Source organism: Camelus bactrianus, chromosome 3, assembly GCF_048773025.1.
Source record: "Camelus bactrianus isolate YW-2024 breed Bactrian camel chromosome 3, ASM4877302v1, whole genome shotgun sequence".
Lineage (NCBI taxonomy): Eukaryota > Metazoa > Chordata > Mammalia > Artiodactyla > Camelidae > Camelus > Camelus bactrianus.
This window is the reverse complement of record NC_133541.1, coordinates 155,720,236-155,738,896: the sequence shown is the minus strand read 5'-3', so window position 1 is coordinate 155,738,896 and position 18,661 is coordinate 155,720,236. Positions and strand designations below refer to the sequence as shown.

The 18,661-nt window shown below is 43.1% G+C and overlaps 1 protein-coding gene across 50 annotated transcripts in view; it reads right to left on the bottom strand.

Moving 5' to 3' along the window:
* Nucleotides 1–18,661, bottom strand: part of LOC141577196 (uncharacterized) — a 191,819-nt gene that overhangs the window by 54,797 nt on the left and 118,361 nt on the right. For 48 of the 50 annotated variants that reach the window (XR_012505929.1, XR_012505926.1, XR_012505930.1 and 45 more), the window contains 2 exons: nt 3,156–9,920; nt 2,504–2,652 (listed from right to left, as the gene is read on the bottom strand). The gene's annotated coding sequence lies outside the window, so the exon portion shown is untranslated. The remainder of the gene's footprint in view (nt 1–2,503; nt 2,653–3,155; nt 9,921–18,661) is intronic. The other 2 variants (XR_012505902.1, XR_012505900.1) reach the window with 2 other exon arrangements.

Genomic DNA, 18,661 nt, shown 5'->3' with positions numbered 1-18,661 from the left:
CCCAGAGATCATGATGGCAGCCCTCCTTGGTGAAACAATAAAATGAAAAGCCATTTCCACAAGACCTCTGTGTAAATCTACTAGGGAACTTCATCTTGGACAGAGGAAGAGGACTGGGGAGGAGGGGGCAATCTGGGGGCACAGAGAACTATGGGCCACCTATCCCATGATGGACTTTAGACTCAACCCTCACCCTCCAGGTAATTCAAAATACACACCGACAGAGTGCTATGGACAAGATTTTTTTTAAAGAAATCCCTGACTCCCTAGCAGGTCTTGTTTCTACTGAGACACAGATGGCTTATGTGTATAATGTTTCACAAAAGCCTTAAAATATTATCACCCCAACTTGACACATTAAGAAACTGAGGTAGAGAATTTTATCATATTGTACAAGATTAGAGAGAGGCCACGTCAGACACCGTATTTAAACCCAAGCCCCTGTTCCAGGGCTCACACTAGAAATTGTGACATGCTGCCCCTTTCCTGCCCTCTCCCTGCAATAAATTTCAGAAGAGTCTTTTCTGTGCCATCTGGAATCACAATAACTTCAATTTTCCACAAAGAGCTATGTCACTCCCTGGAGGACATATCAAAATCTAAAGGGTTGGGATGGGAGGAGAGATTTGCATTTTCTGTTTCTCAAAGGAAACATGGCTTTAAAAGAAACTGAAAAGCACTTATCTAGTCTAAGCCCTCATTGTGCAGAGAAAGAAACGGAAGTTCAGAAGAGATGAGGAAAGGGCCTTATTAACAAATATTGCTTCAGCGCAGCATCATGCCAGCCATGGGCACTGCTGGGGGAGGATCTGGGAGGCACAGGAGAATGAGTGTTAGAAAAAGGAAAGAGAAGAAGCATACAAGGCCCTGTCTCTACACCACCATACCATGAAATTCCACCAAATTACCCGGTATGGGTGCAGCCAATATTAAGGTGGGCTAAACAGGTTATAGAAACCTGGAATTCTCAACCATAGTGCAAATTCCAACATTTACTCTGCTTTTTTCCCCAGTTCAAGCATCAACTCAGTGGGCACTCTGTTCCAGGGACTACACGAGGCCTGGAGTTCTCCCAGGTACAAATCTCTATTACGTGTGCAAACCACATAAAGGCCCACCAGAAGAAAAGTGCCCACAGATAAGATGGAATTCCTGAAGCTGAAAGCAGTCAACCAGCGTATGTTACTAGGAAAATTGATGCTGCTAGAAATGGACTCATGGACATAGAAAGCAAACTGTGGTTAGCAGGCAGGAAAAGGGGGATTAACAGATACACATTAATAAATATAAAATAAATGACAAGGACCTACTATATAGCACAGGGAACTATATTCAATTTCTTGTAATGAGTTGTGCTAAAAACAATCTAAAACATATTTATATACATATGCATATGTTTATAACTGAATCTCTGCTGTACACCTGAAACTAATATTGTAAATTGACTACACTTCATTAAAAATAATTTTAAAAAATAAGTACAAATAAAATCAACGCCATTAAGATAAAATAAAAGAACACTCTTATCCCCTCAGCTGTAGGTGGTGGAGAATTCTGGTTACAAGCACCAAGTCCACTGGATCACTCCAGCACTGACTGTCACTCTTTCTGACCATCAGTCACTTGGCTACACTGAGGTTACTTTTCTCTTCTGTGAAAATCTACAGTGACAACTAATGATGTATAGAATCTCATCATTCACAAGCCCAACAATTAGTGAGGACTTCCCATGGGCCAGGCTCTGGAGAGATGAAAAGGTAGGGTCCCAGATATATTCAAGGGTAGAAGAAGTTTATGCCATAAAGACAATTATTCTTCCTGTTTTGATAGACAGATTCAATGCAATTCTGATTAGAATTCCTACCAGACATTTCATGGAATGTAACAAGTTAATTTATGGTCAGGAACAGCCAAGAAATTTCTTTAGAACCACCACTGTGGAGGGGTGTATAGGTCATTCATTTCCACTGGTCTTTCTGAAGTGATGAAAACGTTCTGGAATAATAATTGTTGCACCACTGTGAATATGCTAAAAGCTGCTGAATTGTACCATTTAAATGGGTGGAATTCATGGTGTGTGAACAATATCACAATAAAGCTGTTATATGAAAAAATATTCCTTGACAATTATTTTTCCCTCTATACAACTAGTCTACCCCACAATTTAAGAAAAACAAAAAACCAAAACAAACTAAACAGTGCCAGGAGCTTTTTACGACTGCAATGTCCCTGGGTCTCCAACGCCTCTGGTGGTGCTGTTCCAGTTAACACACACTAGCTGGGCTGGGCTAGTTAGGGACTGTAACTATGTTTTTAAAATCGACGGTCACACGTTTCACCCTGGGAGAGGGAAGGAAGGAGCATGTCACAGCCTCATGCCTTCAGCTCCTTTTTAAATGAACCAAGCCCTGCTTTCAAAACACTGTAATCCCTGGCACTATAAAAACACGTGACATCAACAAGCACCGCCATCATAACACCTGAAAGTGTTCAAGGTACTTACCTGGGGCAGAAACACTGAGGGGGGAGACGGAAACTCCCTCAGCACTGGCGCTCACTTTTCCAGACTCCATCAGGAGAAACTGGGCTTTACAGCTTGAGGCTCTAAGCCCGGGAAGCAGCGCGCATGCCGCTGAGCTGGTCCTCAGGGAGCTGGAAAGGGAGAGGAGGGCAGCCCCGGGGTCGCAGGGCAGGGAAAGCGGGGGTGGGGACGCGGGCTGCAGCCCCGCTCTGAGGCCAGACCCAGCCCCAGCCGCCCGCCCCCGATCGGGTCCGCAGAACCCGCCCACCCGGGACACAGCCCTCCCAGGGGCAGGGACGAGCCTGCGGCCAAGGAGAGGAAGCCCGGGAGGAGAGGACTCGTGGGCGGGAGAGGGGAAGGTGTCGCCAGCTGCAGACTGAGGGGAGCCCAGCTGGGGCGAGAGGCGGCAGGTGCACACCTGGACCTGGACAGCTGTGGCCAGGGCCCCGGTGTAGGTGGCACGGGCAGAGGGGTCTGGCCCGAGAAATTCAGCTGAACACAGGCTGACTCGCGCCCTCGCGGGCTTTGACACGAGGACCGCCCTCCCGCAGACGCCTGAACCTTTTCCCGGGAGCCCCCCACCTTGCATTTCCACAGCCAGAGGCCCCGGCCACGGCAGGAGCTAAAGGCCTACCGGTCGACAGAGCTGAGAAGACTTTGGGGCCGATTCCCAGCTCGGAGCTGGGGCTTCCAACCCCCGGTCCAGCTGGCACCGACTGCGCATGCGCAGGAGGGCCAGCGATCCTCTCTTGGTTCTGTGATTGAGGCTGGGGCATCGAGGGAGGGAGAAGATGGGGGGAGGAGGAGAGGAGGGGAAAAGTGGAGGGAGACAGATGGACAGGAGGAGCAGAGAGTAGGTAGGGATCTGGAGAGGGGAGGGGAGTAGCAGAGATGTAGAGAAAAAGCTTTACTTCTGGGGCACCCTGAAGGAGGCGGCAGACCTGCCTCTGTACCTTTCTGTAACCCTTCAAGGCCCGCAGCTCAAGTTTTACCTCCCTGGTACAGCCCTCCTGGCGATGCCTCTGCTGAAACCCTACGGGGATCACACCCGTTGTCCCCACGTGGAGCTGGGTTTCCTGTTGCTCTGGGAACCAAGCACCCGCAGGTGTTGTCTCTCAGAACTACCTTGGGAAGTGTACATATTCCCCTTTTACAGGCTGGGAAAAAGGCAGGCACGATCTCTGCCTTAGCTCCACTGTCCCAGGTGTTGGCCTTGCGGGGAGTGGGAGGTACAAGATCAGAGCCCCAGACAGAGCAGACTGCCTGAGTGTTGGTGCATAGTCCCATCCCTCCTGGGTAAAACACACCTAACCCAAGTGGAACCATCAAGGGCTCACAGTAGGTCCCTGGGTGTGGGAGAGCTGTCCTCAGTTCCAGTACCCAGCTTGCTAGGTAGATAGGAGTGTTACCGAGTCCAAATTCATTCTCCTCAGTGAAGGACAGGCCAATAAGTTGGGAGACCCGCTGCTGGGGCATGGAAAAGCAAGTTTCTGTAGAGCTAGATGGCAAACTAATGTCCTGGAAAGCCATCTCCCCAAGTCAGAATTCAGGCTCTTTCCTACGTGCTTGGTTGTTGCAATATTCCTGGTGTAGGAATTCCTTGTTGTTAGAATCCTTTGTTCTTGCAGCTATCTGCCTGGGTCAAATATCTGTAAACCTCGAACAAAACAAACGTTATTTTCTATTCTGTTATTTGTTATCTTTTTATGAATGAAAAAGTGTTAAATATCCTTAAAGGTCAGAGCCTTCAGAATAGGCTCTTCTGTATATTTCAGGCTCTAGGCAACATTGTTTTACAAGCAAGATGAAGCCTAGGAGACAGAGCAAAGTGTTAAAGTCAAAGGAACAGATCTAATATGGAGTCAGGTTTGTTTTTTCTATTACCGAGGCAGAAGCCACTTGAGGATTTAAATCCCTTTAAGTTAAAAATAACTAAAACTTTAAAGGAATTTACATACATATTTGGAAATGTGCATACCATATCTGGAAAAGCATCCAAAGGATAGTAAACAGTGGCATCTCCAGGGACGGCTGGAAGGACAGAGGATGAGGGAAAACTTCTTTCACTTGTGTATTTTTGTGCTGTTTGAATTGTTTTTAACCATATGCATGTATTTCTTTTTCAGTTTAAAAAAGTGTAATGGAGCAAAGGAGTAACAAGCTCAGCAAATACAGCAGCCATGGAATCACTGAGCCATCAACTTGATTTCAGCCAGGAAGCATTTATTGACTCTCTCCTATGTGCCCAGTGCTGTTTTAAAACTTCTTTTATTATTATTAATTTTATTATTATTAATAATATTATTATTGATTTTATTAATAATATTATTATTGATTTTATTTATTTATTCTTCTTCTTCTTCTTCTTCTTCTTCTTCTTCTTCTTCTTCTTCTTCTTCTTCTTCTTCTTCTTCTTCTTCTTCTTCTTATTATTATTATTATTATTATTTTATAAAATAGCAACATTCTATCCCTCACCCCTGGCCATGGCTGGTGGAATACCAACTGAGTTTTTATTGAATTGTTTTCCAAGGAGTAGAGATGAGTTATAAACTGAACATATCTTCAGGGCAAAACAGGCGGAGTGGTTTTACATCACGCCAGACAGCTATGAAGGGTTTTCAATAGAGGCACCCAGACGCTGAGAGAGAAATCCTCCAGGACCCTACAAAAAGCTGCCCAAACTTCCTTCTCCATGGCACTACTGAATTAGGAAAGAACAAATCTGACTCCATAGTAGATCTGTTCCTTTGACTTTAAGAAAGTCAATTTAATACGCTCCGGTCTTTTCATGGGTTATGATGTCACAGAGGAGATGGACAGGTTAACAAGGGACGACTCTGCAGTGATCACGGAGCCGAGGAGCGGGATGGGCGGCAAGATGTTTGACGCAGACGCAGCTGGGACCGCGCTTCTAGGCAGGAACCCAAAGTCACCTCGACAAGGTGTCAAACACGTGTGTCCACATCCTCATCACCTGACATGTATTAACGAGAAATGGAAACCCATAAAATGCCAATAACCTTGGTGGATATACCGTCCAAATTGCAAAGTCACAGTTTGACAACTGGCCATCCCGGTTCCCTGGGATTCATTCTTGGAGAACCTTAAAAACCACTCCTCTGTCTTCAAGAAGTGCTTTCTAGTTGTCCGATCTTTGGCTCAGGGATACAGCACGTTCAAGTGAACTTCAATGTCTGCACAGATTTGACTGTCTTTCTCCAGGTTCACTTGTCCATTCTAAAGAGGCCTGAGCTAAGTCCATCCTCCGTAAGATCTATTCCCTCCAGTGACTACTCATTGAGCCTGCAATTAAAAGTCAACTGAACAAGGCTGTCTGTCCTCAGCTAAAGTTCACCCACCCTTCACTGCTTTCTTAATCTCCTCTCCTGGCTAATTGCAACAGACTAACACCTCCCTCTACCCCGACTATGTCAGTTTGTCTCCCCAAAGAGAAAGTAAGTTCCATAAAATAGGAGACAACTCCATAGTTGTTGCCGACGAAATGAATCACAGAGCTGCTGTGGTGCAAAATGTCTCCCGAGATTCGGGTTCCTTTATTTTTTATACCATCTACACAAAGGAGTAACTCTTGCCAAGCACAGAGAGTAAACATTTTTTAGGTTGACGCATGTGCACTACATCTAAGGCTTCCTTATCTTAATTACACTGAGACTCTCCTGTTCCCAGGCCTGTTCCTTTTGAGGAACTAATAAACATTCTTGTCTGCAAGCAATGTTTCCCCTGGGAATGGGCAGAGTCCCTTGGCAGGAATTTATGTTTGCAGATAAGTCCGGTCACTTCTGTGAAATGTCCCGCGTGCAGGCACATCCACAGCTTCTATGCTAAGTTACCTTCACATAGTTACCTCTGAATTCCTAGCATATAGTAATGTCAATAAATAGAAATATGATTGTGGCTTCTTTCCTTTAAAACATTTCTGGTTATTTAAATGACCCTTGGAAGAGAGGTGTTTGCGGTCCAGTATCCTGATCCACAATACTCTGGAGGCCTTTTTCGGAATGGCTGTTCACTGATCCATTCAAAACACAACTTCTCATTCCAGGAATAGCTGTGCTTTTCTGCCAGGAGTTTGTGGTCACTCTCATGCCAGAAGAGCTTTAAACTATATCCTTACTATGGATTTGTTATTTTTCCCCTCTTCCAAAAATATTGACATTCCTTACTTTCTTGCCTTGAGGATTTTTTTTCCTTGTTCAACCTTTAGTAAACCAGGCTTCTTGGGATGGGCTTGCCCTTACATATGATCAGCCATCCAACTCCCAGTGTGAGAGGAATCGGGCTCAGCTCCTGCCCTCCTGTCAGGGCAACTAAAACTCAGTTCAGGAGCCAACAGGCACCCAGGGCTTCTAAGGCTCGCTTATCTCCCAGAATCCCTGCTTTCTGGTTTGTCTTGGCTTCTGAGGATTTCCCCTCACTTTCTTGACAATTAGCTGTGCAGCTTGAAAGATGAGGAAGGAAGGTTTTATTTCTTAATCAGAATTTCAAGGAACTTGTGTAATGAAGGTTTTCACGAGATTCTAGAACACTCCATTGCCGAGACAGAAAACACACTAGATATTTTCTAAATTTAGATATCATGTGCATTTTTCTTTGTTTTTGTTTTCTTAACTGCTAACAGACATTTTTTAATTAAAAAAAATAACGCCCCAAATAGGATAGAACATTGAAGGGGCATACAAAATTAAAGGACAAAGACAGAAAAATGATAAATACTGTGCAAAGTTAATATAATACATACACTATGGATCAGATCAGCAATTCTCAGTAACAGCTAATTGAAATATGATCATGAGGTAAAACGTCTCTCCTGTCAGGAGATGGCCAACAGAAAATAGAATTAATACAACAAACTAAAATTCTAAGTCTGGCGAGGTACAGAATGTTACCAGCTTAATGTGTCTTCTTCTGGAAAAGATGGAGGCTCACCAGCTCTTTACTGTGGAGCCTGAACCCAAGTGAGGGCGGTAAAGTGAGCTCTGTAAGTACCCAATTAACAAAGTGAGTGATGAATAAATAGACGTGAGCTTTGATGACAGAGATGATACTACTATTCACTTGTCCTGTAAAGTATGTCTTCACGTTCAGTGATCAAACCTCAGCATCCTCAGGGATTGAGATTATAGGAAAATGCAAGGCCGGGCCCAGACCTCCTCTTTGAGCTCGTGACATTGCACTTAGATGTCTCAAGGGCACCTCAAACTCCACCTGCAAAGAGCTGACTTCACGGTTCTCCTCCAATAGCAGTCCTGCCCAGGGCCCCTGGTCAGGGGACAAGGTCTCCCTCCCTATCCCAGCTCAGGCCCATCACTCACAGATGTGACTGGACCCCTCGTTCAGGGCCCAGATTTCCTCAGTCATGGAGTCCCACCACCCACACCTGTCCTACCAGGTACTCAATGGCACTCACACAGCACTGACTCTGTGCTGGGGACCACGCTGCACACTGCACACATGTAATCTCACTGGATCTCCGCAGCAGTCTTGGGAAGTCGGTACATCACTGCTTTAATTGATTAGATAAATTGTTTCACTTCCTTGAGTGCGTCATCCAAAGTGTCACGGCTACTGAGCCACAAACCTGGGACTGAAAACCACTTGAAAACTGAACACTGCTACACCTCGCAGCCACCCTAATCTGACTCATCACATCACCTCCTGCCGAGACTTCTAAATGTTTCTAAGCATTCTACAAGACAAAAGTGATCTACGAGAGCACCCCACTCCCCTACTAAAAATCTGTCAATGATGGTCCACTGCCCTTAGGATAAAGCCCCACCGGCCTGAGCACAGCCCAACTGTCCGGCATCCGCGTCCCCTGCGCGCCCTCGCCGCCTCATCCACCACACAGCCCTACACGTGCCGTGTCCAGGACAGGGATGCTGACTCCGTACAACCCGGGGCTCATCTCAATCGAACAATGATCACCCTCTTCAGTGGTCACCCTCTTCATTGCTGACTCTCAGAAAAATATTTTCTCAGGATGAATCAATATCTTTTTCCTTACAACTTCCCGTCATTGATAATGAGCTCCCCCCAAAAGAGAGAAGACATAATTCTCAGTCTCCTTATCTGTAAAGTGTGAATAGCAAGGAAATATGTGAGGTTTTAAGAGAAATAATATTCATGTGAGGCTGAGGGACAATTCCCAACATACAGTAAGCACTCAATATGTGCTTACTTAATATTAATAAGAATATATTGCATTCCAGCAACCTTAAATCAATGTTTTATGGCTTTCTCCAACAGACTGACAAACTGTTGGACGAACCCCTTTGAGCAGATCAGCACAAGTGTACTGGGAGAGGTAAGTGCTGACTCCAGTTACAGCTGCAGCCAACCAGCACTACGGGGAGGGGGTAGTTTGCTCAAACTCTTACATGTTGCTTGAGCATTTAGTTGTCGTTATTGAATAAAGACAGGTGTTCTTTAGTCAAAGCTCCTGAAACATAAATCTTCAAAGATTGATGCAAATTAGGTTTAAAGAACAACACTCTCACTCGAAATTATTTGAAAATTATAGTCTTAGCTCCTCTGCACATCAAAAGGCCATGTTCTTAATGTATCTGACTAAATACACCAAAAGGTTTGTTTAAAAGAAATTAAGATGAAGCCATCCTGAATAAGCTCTCAGTATCAACTGCACAAAGCCTCAACCAAGGGTCTCATTTCTCACTTCCAGATAGGTGTTCAGGTAGATTAACGTGAGTCTTGGTTTCTTATAACATGGGGGTCAGAAGAGTTGTGGATAGATTTATGTAGCAAATATAAACCTAGAGTATTTGCTGTGTGGGAATCCTAGAAATAAACAAATTGATATATAGTCCCACCCTTAAGAAGCTCAGCCTTTCCATTTACAACAGCATTAAAAATTAAATGAGAGATACATTTAACAAAAATTTACAAGATTTTTACATTGAACATTTTCAAGTATCACCGAAATAAAATTTACAAGATCTACATATATGGAAGTAATCTCATGTTCATGGAATGGTAGACAATTTTGTTAAAAATGTTAAGACTCCCCAAAGTGATCTACAAATTCTGTGGAATCCCTATCAAAATTCCAGCTGACTTCTTTGCAAAAATTAAAAAACTGATCCCAAAATTCATATGGAAGTGCAAGGGGCCCAGGACAGAAAAAACAATCTTGAAAAAGTAGAGCAAAGATGGAGGACTCACTTTAAAGGGTACTAAAAAGCTATAGTACTCAAGTCAGTATGGTACTGTCATAAGTTTGGATTAATAAATCTATGAGACACTATAAAAACCCAGGGGGAAAAAACTTACATTTACATTCAGTTTTCCACAAGGGTGCCAACAACACTTCATTGAAAGTAGAGTCTATTCAACAAATGGTGCAGTGACACCTGGGTATCTGCAGGGAAAAGAAGGTATCTGCAGGGAAAAGAATGAATCTGGAATCTGGACCCCCATATTTTATATAACAAATAAATTTAATTCAAAATTGATCACAGACAGAAACGTAAAAACTAAATGTATAAACTATTTAAAAGAAGACACAGTATAAATCTTTGTGGTCCTAGGATAGGCTTTGGTTTCCTAGATACAATACCAAGAGCACAAGTGATAGAAGAAAAAAGCAGATAAACTGGACTTCATCTAAATTAAAACATTTTCTTACAAAGGACATCATCAAGAAAGTGAAATGACATTGGAGGGGGTATCTCAAGTGATAGAGTGCGTGCTTAGCAAAAAAATAAAATAAATCAATACATCTAATTACCTCCCCTATAAAGAAATTTTTTTTAATGTTTAAAAATCTAAAGTGAAAGGACAATCTGCAGAATAGGAGAAAAAATTTGCAAAGCATGTATCTAATAAGAGAGTTGTATCCAGGATATATAACAAATGCTCACAACTGAACAATACAAGAAAATAGACCCAATTTTTAAATTTGCCAAGGATTTAAATAGATATACAAATGGCCAATAAGCATATGAAAAGATGCTCATCATCACTAGCCAAATCAAAATTAAAATGAGATCGCTTTTTACACCCACTAGGATGGTTATAATCAAAACATGGACAATAATAAGTGTCGTTCAGGAGGCAGAGAAACCTCATATGCAGCCAGTGGAAAGGGACAATGGTGTATCTTCTTTGGAGAATTATGGTGTTTCCTCAAAAGGTTAGCGTTATATGGTTCAGCAATTCCACTCCTACATATAGATTTTTCGCTCAGTATACTCGGGGGGTTGGATCAGGAACCCCCCACCCTGGATAACATAATCCAAGGATGTTCGAGTCCCTTTACAGCCATCTGGATCCATGAAGTGGAAACTACAGATATGGCGGACCAACTGTACAGCCAACAGAATGAAAACATTTTCTCATAAAATCTTGCACATCAATATTCATGGCAGTATCATTCAGAGTAGCCAAAGTTACAAACAATATCCATCCATCAATGAACGGATAAACAAAATTACCAAGAATAGTCCCACAAACTTTTGGTCATTGAATCTTTGACAAAGGATGTTAGAACATACAATGGAGTAAAGACAGCCTCTTCAGCAAATGGTGTAGGGAAAACTGGACAGCTGCATGTAAATCAATGAAGTTAGACTACTCCCTCACTGCATACACAAAAATAAATTCAAAATGGCTTAAAGACTTAAACATGTCGACAAGATAGTATAAAACCCATAGAAGAAAACATAGGCAAAACATCTGACATACATCTCAGCAATGTTCTCCTAGAACAGTCTACTCAAGCAATAGAAATAGAAGCAAAAGTATACAAGTGGGAAATAATTAATCTTACAAGCTTTTTCACAGCAAAGGAAACAGTAAGCAAAACAAAAAGAAAACCTATGGAATGGGAGAATATATTTGCAGTAAATGAGACTGACAAGGGCTTAATTCGCAGAAAATGTAAACAGATTTACACGTAATAAGAAAGAAAAACAAACAATTCAATCCAAAAATGGGCAGAAGACCTAAAGAAACATTTCTCCAATGAAGACATACAATTGGCCAATAGGCACATGAAAAAGTGCTCAATATCATTATCAGAGAAATGCAAATCAAAACTGCAATCAAGTCTCACCTCTCACCAGTCAGAATAGCCACCATTCAGAAGTTCACAAACAATAAATGCTGGAGAGGCTGTGGAGAATAGGGAACCCTCCTACACTGTGGTGGGAATGCAGTTTGGTGGAGCCATTGTGGAAAACAGTATAGAGGTTCTTCAAAAGACAAAAAATTGACCTCCCATATGACCCAGCAATCCCACTCCTAGGCACATATCCAGAAGGAACCCTAATTCAAAAAGACACCTACACCCCAATGTTCACAGCAGCACTATTTACAATCGCAAGACATGGAAACATCTAAATATCCACTGACAGATGAATGGATAAAGAGGTTTTAGTATAATTGTAAAATAGACTACTATTCAGCCATAAAAATATAATAAAATAATGCCATTTGCAGCAACATGAATGGACCTGGAGAATGTCATTCAAAAAAAGTAAGCCAGAAAGAGAAAGAAAAATATCATATGAGATCGCTCACATGTGGAATCAAAAAAAACCAAAAACCAAAAAACAAAAAAGAAAGAAACAAAAAGATAAAGTTATATACAGAACAGAAACAGACACAGAGACATAGAAACCAAACTATGGTTACCAGAGGGGAGAGGGTGTGGGAAGGAATAATTTGGGATTTCAAGATTTGCAGATACTGACTATGTATAGAATAAACAGCAAGTTTATACTGTATAGCACAGGAAAATATATTTAATATCTTATAGTAACTTATGTTTAAAAAGAATATGAAAATGAATACAGGTATGTTCCTATATAACTGAATTGTTGTGCTGTACCCAAGAAACTGACACAACATTATAAACTGACTAGACTTCAATGAAAATATTTTTAAATAGACCAATAAGGAAAAAAAAGAAAAAGGATATTATCAAACCAAAAGAATAAAGTACTGATTCAGGCTACAATAAGGATGAACCTTGAAACTTTATGCTAAAATAAGCCAGACACAAAAGGACAAATAGTGCCCTTTTAGATGAACTGTATATAAGCGTTTACTGTACTACTCCTGTAAATTTTCCGGAGGTTTGAAATCTATCAATATCAAAATAAAATGTATTATTCATTAAAAATATAAAAGGATTCTTTAAAGGAGGGCTTTAATTATTAAATGCAGAAGTGCAATTAAAGCTCCTGGAACAACACTTTGCACGTCCACAGACAGTCACTGCTTTCACTGCCACTCAGAGGGTGGTGCCAGCGCTGATGAAGGCTGCCTCCACTCGCTCCCCTGCAGAGAGGTGTGAGAGCCTGGGCTCTGACAGGCAGGGTGACGGTGACCCTGGGTCAGACACAGCCATGCCCCAGACTCTGCGATAACCAACTTTCTTATACAAACTGCTCCATGTAACATAAACACGCTACAGGGATGTAACTTACAACACAGGGAATATAGTCAATGTTTTACAATAACTATAAATGGAGCATAACATTAAAAATTGTGCATCTATTGTACACCAGAAACTTATATCATATTGTAAATCAGCTATACCTTTATAAAAAATTAAAAAATAATTTAAAAATGTTATCTCTTTAGTAGGCAATTTGGTTTTTAAGTAAATACTAAACAGCTTAGAATGTATAAAAGCATTAAAGTGTGATGTTTGTTTACATATTTATTTACTTTCAGCCTCCTGCTAAAAGAGAAATTAAACAATTTTTTTAAACACAGCTTAAAACCATAACAACAAATAGAAAAAGTGAGAGTGAAGAGAAAATGGAGATTCAATAATTAAATGAAACCAGGGGGAGGTAAAGTCATAAAAATGGATGCCAATAAGCCAGGGTAAGTGTTAAAGGCCTACTAGAAATTCAGCTGTAAGATTCTTGGCAGCTGATGTGAAGGAAAAGCTCAGCTGGGCTAACGAGCTAAGTCATAAATCTAAGTGTGATAAGTGTCGCTTTAGTGATCTAAGTTCTGCCGGGCTAACTCGTAAATATGAAGTTTAGTGTTAGTTTACTGGGCTAACAAGCTAACTCGTAAATCCAATCTCAACATGTGTCAGTAACGTGATCTGTTCCAAATTGATAAGCTCCAGTGTACTGATTACTTGCTTTTTGTTGTTTGAGCCTTATTAGCTAATAGCCCCATACTTGTAATTAAACCTATAAAACCTCATGTGCATATCTTGGAGGTGCTCAGAGCTTCCTAGCAGAAGCCCCTCTGAGCCCGCTGGCAAAATAAATCTGAGTACTCCAACCCTCCGAGTGGTGCTTGTTTCTTCGCTGGCCTGTGGTTTCTGTAACATTAAAGCAAAAAGAAAAAGATGATGGGGCGGGCGGGAGAGCTCAGTGGTAGAGCGTGTTCTTAGCGTGCACGGGGTCCCGGGTTAAAGCCCCAGGGCATCGACTAACAGATAAATATACCTAATTACCTACCCCCCTCCAAAAGAGACCCAAAGAAAAGAAAACGAGAAATTTCTTTCATAAAAAAACCTGATATTAAATTTAGATTAAATATTTTAAGAAAAATAGAAAAAGATGAGTGACACAAGCGATAATGCCCGAGAGATAAATCCGCGGTGACTGCTGGAAGGTCCCCATATCCCACGTGCAAAAATCTGAAAAAACCTTCTCACCACTCAGAGTCATCCTCAGCCCACACCACCACTCCCCCTGTTAAATGCAGGAGCACAGGCAGGGCCTGGCCTTTGCTCTCTCTGTGTCATCACAGTGAGACAGGATGGAAGGGGACAGAGCACAGCCATTCAAGGAAGGCCACAGCAATTAACATCAAAATGGTGAAGGATTCAACCTCCAATAGGCCTTGAGGCTCAGGATGAAGAGATTTAACTACTAGCAGAGCTTGAGCTTCATTATACACCCATTGTAATTGTAACATGGTGAATAACACGCCTCCAGGCACAATGGCAGTCCCAAGGCTAGCCACAAAAGGTCACAGGTTGGGAAATGGCCAACTCCCCGGGAATCCCAGCCCCTTGCCCTTAGGCTGGTCCTTCTACTTATTAGCATATGAAACCACCAAGCCCAAGAAAACAAGCAACACAGCGCCACCTCGCGGTCACCCCTCTCTCTCCCTCTTCGGAGAAAGCCCACACTCTGTGGAGTGTGTACCTACTTTTAATCTGAGCACCCAACCCCCACACCTCGTGGCGATTCTCTTGACTTTCAATGTATCTCTCTGAGTAAATCTACGTTTACTCAACAGTTGTTTGCTCTTGAATAATTTCCTATCACGAAGCCAAAGACCAACATCTGGAGGGACAAATCCCAGGGGCTCATCTAATGCGTGGGACACAGCCCTTCTCATGCCCCACATCTGTTTTCTTGTATCAACAGGACTGGGTTGTGAAGGGAGTTCTTAGGCCCCAGCTAAGGGACAGAAGCAGCCCTGGCGTCGCCCAGGTTCTCTGTGGTTCTCTGTTGTGCTGACTCCCCAGCCACAGAGCGTTCTCCCTAGGCCTGTCCCCACAAAACCCTTCCCTCCAAAATACAAGAACATCATGTCACAGTCATCTTGTTCAACCAGGAAATGTTCAGCCCACTTTTTCCTTCCCCAGTAAAAACCTAACTGTTCTCCCTCCCATCCCACCTCTTCTTTCTTTGTGAGAAACCTGCTCTTCACACAGACAATCCTGAACGCAGGTGCCTTGCTGGCTGGGACCGAGATGTTTCAGTCTCACAGCCTGCGTCCTTTCACTTTACCCTTGCTACCTTAAGCCTTTCCTGAGTCTCCCACCCCTCTGATTCTGAACTTCACAAAGTGCTGAGGTTACAGTCACTATGTTCATACCTCCCAGGTTTTAGCTAGTTTTCCTTCGCAATATCTTCACTAAGGAGCTGCATCAAGAAGTTTAAAGAGGCTATTCTTACATTTGAACTGAGGAGCCTGCATAAAATTTAAATGGCTTTGAAGAGAGAGTTAACCAGGGACAGAGTTATCGCAGGTCCTAGTCAACAGTGTCACGAGGCAAAATGTTCTTCAAAGGCTCAGATTGGCTTCTGAACACGGAGTCGGCAGGGAGGAGATGCCAGGCAGTGAGTGGAGTGAGTGACACTGGGTACCCTTCCCCAGCTGGGGAAGAATTGGATTTTGTTCTAGTTTTCCAATTTCTTACTACCATTTTCTCTTATTGTCACATACCATTTCCTACGAATTAAGAAAATTAATGTCAGTCATTTGGGTCGCTTGGGAGAAGCTACGTGATGCCATTCACAGGGCTGGGACATGACAGCCACACCAGTCTAGGTTAAAAGACCAGTGGGGGTAATTTCCGAAGTATAGAAGGGCATGCAGCAAACTCCCCAGCTTCAATGACCTCATCTCAAAGGTGGGGCCAATACAACTACCAAGCAATGCACGTGATGATTATGGCCAACATCTGTCTACAAGGTTATGTGCCCGTGACAGCTGTCGCTTAATGGTGAATGAGTACGATCAGCAAGGCTCAGTCTACCTGGCCACACGCGCCCTGCCTTCCTGCCTTGGTGCAGCAGCAGAGCTTGTTTAGCTGAGATGAACGCCCCCAGAGCAGCCCCGACGGGAAAGCTCCCATCTCTGCACAGCGAGGTGTGTTCCTTTCCTTCTCAAAGCTGATCACAGTTTGCTGTCGTCTGTTTTTATGTTTATCCCTTTAGTACCTGCCTGCCCTCCTGTGTTTTGCTCAAAAAGCACAGGTCCAGGTATGTCTTGCTGCCTGCTGGATATTCTGGGCTGGGAGACAGGCGAGCCCACACCTGATGAACGGAGAGGCCAGAAGGCCCAGGGGCCCATGCTGAACCGAGGACCCTGCACCCAAAATTATGGTCTGAGTTTGGGCAAATTACACAGTCTTATTTACCCTGTGATTCCTCATCTGTCCAAGAAAATAACTGCCCATGGCACATACAGTTACAAGGATTAAAGGAAATCACCAAATTCACAACATATTCAAGGGGCCACCAGTGCGTCCTCAACAGACACATGCTGCCTTTACGGCTCTGACACACGCTAAGTGGGGCGGACGGACGCAGTGAACAGTGCTAAGTGCCAGTTTGTTAAGTGCTTCATGTGTGTTATAATATTGTTTACAACTTGCAACAAACTCAGGAAGAAATGAATATTATCATGCCCATTTCACAGATTCACCAACAGGTTAAGGGAAGTTACACTCTAGTCCAAGGCCCTTTGGTGAGGAAATGGCTATTTAAGCCTGAATCTGAGCCCAGGCCTAGGCTACGTCTCTCTCCAATCCACCTGACCACTTGCCTATGAAAGCCACCTGTCCAAAACACAAGTTTGCACAGGCCAGCTCTTAAATGCAATGTGTGCCACTGTTTGTCAATGTTGGTTAATTACCATAAACTGCTCTCCGAAACCGCTACAGAAAAGACAGGTAGACCCACATCCCTGCCCACAAAGAAGAGGAGTTCTGTCTTGCCTTCTCCTGTAATGTGCAGAACACCTTCCCTACATCACCAAATCTTTTTTGTATGCTTCATCCGTGTTTATGTTTGCACACGGCATATTAAACTAGAAGGTAACTGAGGTAATTCCATCTTGGTTGCTTTCCAAGGTTGCAGGTTATCCTTAATCAGTCCGTGAACGAAAATACTACAATGTGTATGAAAATACTGCAACCATGTCAGTAAACAAAGAATGCTGAAACCAAGTCAACAGTGGCTGCTGCCACCCCCCAGCGAGGACAGGCCTGCAGCCCAGCCTTTGCAGCCACTCACAATGCTGCCCTCTGAGGGGACTCAGAATAAGAAAGGACAGGATACTGGTCCTTGATAGCTAGGTGCTTGTCAAATGAATGAATTCAGTGAGCCCAAATGTTTGCTTCCTCCCATAAATATAAAAGCACTAAATTCTTTAACTTGAGATATCTGGTTTTCTTTAGATAACAAGCAATCTTTTATTGTTCCAACTACCTGGTCTTTGTTGTAAAGCTCCTATATATCTTAGCTCCTACCCTAAGTCTTTGGAACAGTCCCTCAGAGAAATCTGAGAGGCTGTCATCCCCGCTGGAGTCCTCTCACCGAATAAAACTTAACTCTTAACTTTTATGCTGAACATTTATTTCAGTCGACACAACTTACAACAAACCCAGGAAGAAGTGAATTTTATCATGCCCATTTTACTGATTCACCAACAGGCTAAGTGAGGTTACATTCTATTCCAAATTCCTATGGTGTGGAAATGCCGATTTAAACCTGAAGCTGGGGTGCCCATGCCTGTGCTCCTTCTCTCTCCCATCTACCTCATCACTTCTCTGTGAAATCCACCTGTCCAATACACAAGTTTGCAGCCGGCCAGCTCTTAAATGCAATGTGTGCCACCATTTGTCAATGCTGGTTAGTTACCATAAACTGCTCTCAGAAGCCGTTACAGAAAAAACAGGTGGACCCAATTCCCTGCCCACAAAGAAGAGGAATTCTGCCTTGCCTTCACCTGTAATGTGCAGAAACACTTCCCTACATCGCTAAATTCAAACGTATGCTTCATCCGTGTTTATGTTTGCACAGGACTCATTAAAGAACAAGGTGTCTGCAATAATTCCATCTCGGTTCCTTTCCAAATATACAGATTAGCCCAAATCAGTTCCAGAACAGACACAACTCATCAAATCCGCAATGAAACACACTGGATTAAGAACAAAATGCTTGTCCTAGTCCAGAAAACTACGGGTCCCTCTTTCTTCCTGTCATTATACAAACCCACCAGAACTCAATAATTTGCTGTCTGCTCATCTGGCAACCAAACTCAGAGAAGAGTCAACTCAGCAGAGTGCCCTACTGGGGAGAACACCCCGCAGCAGCACTGCGAGCTTCTTGCCCTCCCGCATGCTCTGCTGACCCTTAGCGTCCTCCGTGACCAGGCCAAAAGAGCTGTTCCCAACAGCTGCAAAGCCCCACACATTAAATAAAAGCATTTTATTTTAGACGATATGTTACATATATACCCATCTCTGAAAGCAGCTTTTCCAGAAGCTCAAATCTTCAACATTAATCTGCAAAGGCAATCCGGGTCCCCAAGGGAAAGCAAGTCTTAAGTCGATGCTAAGGCCTCCAAAGTCCTCTCCAGAACCATCAATCAAACTGCCTG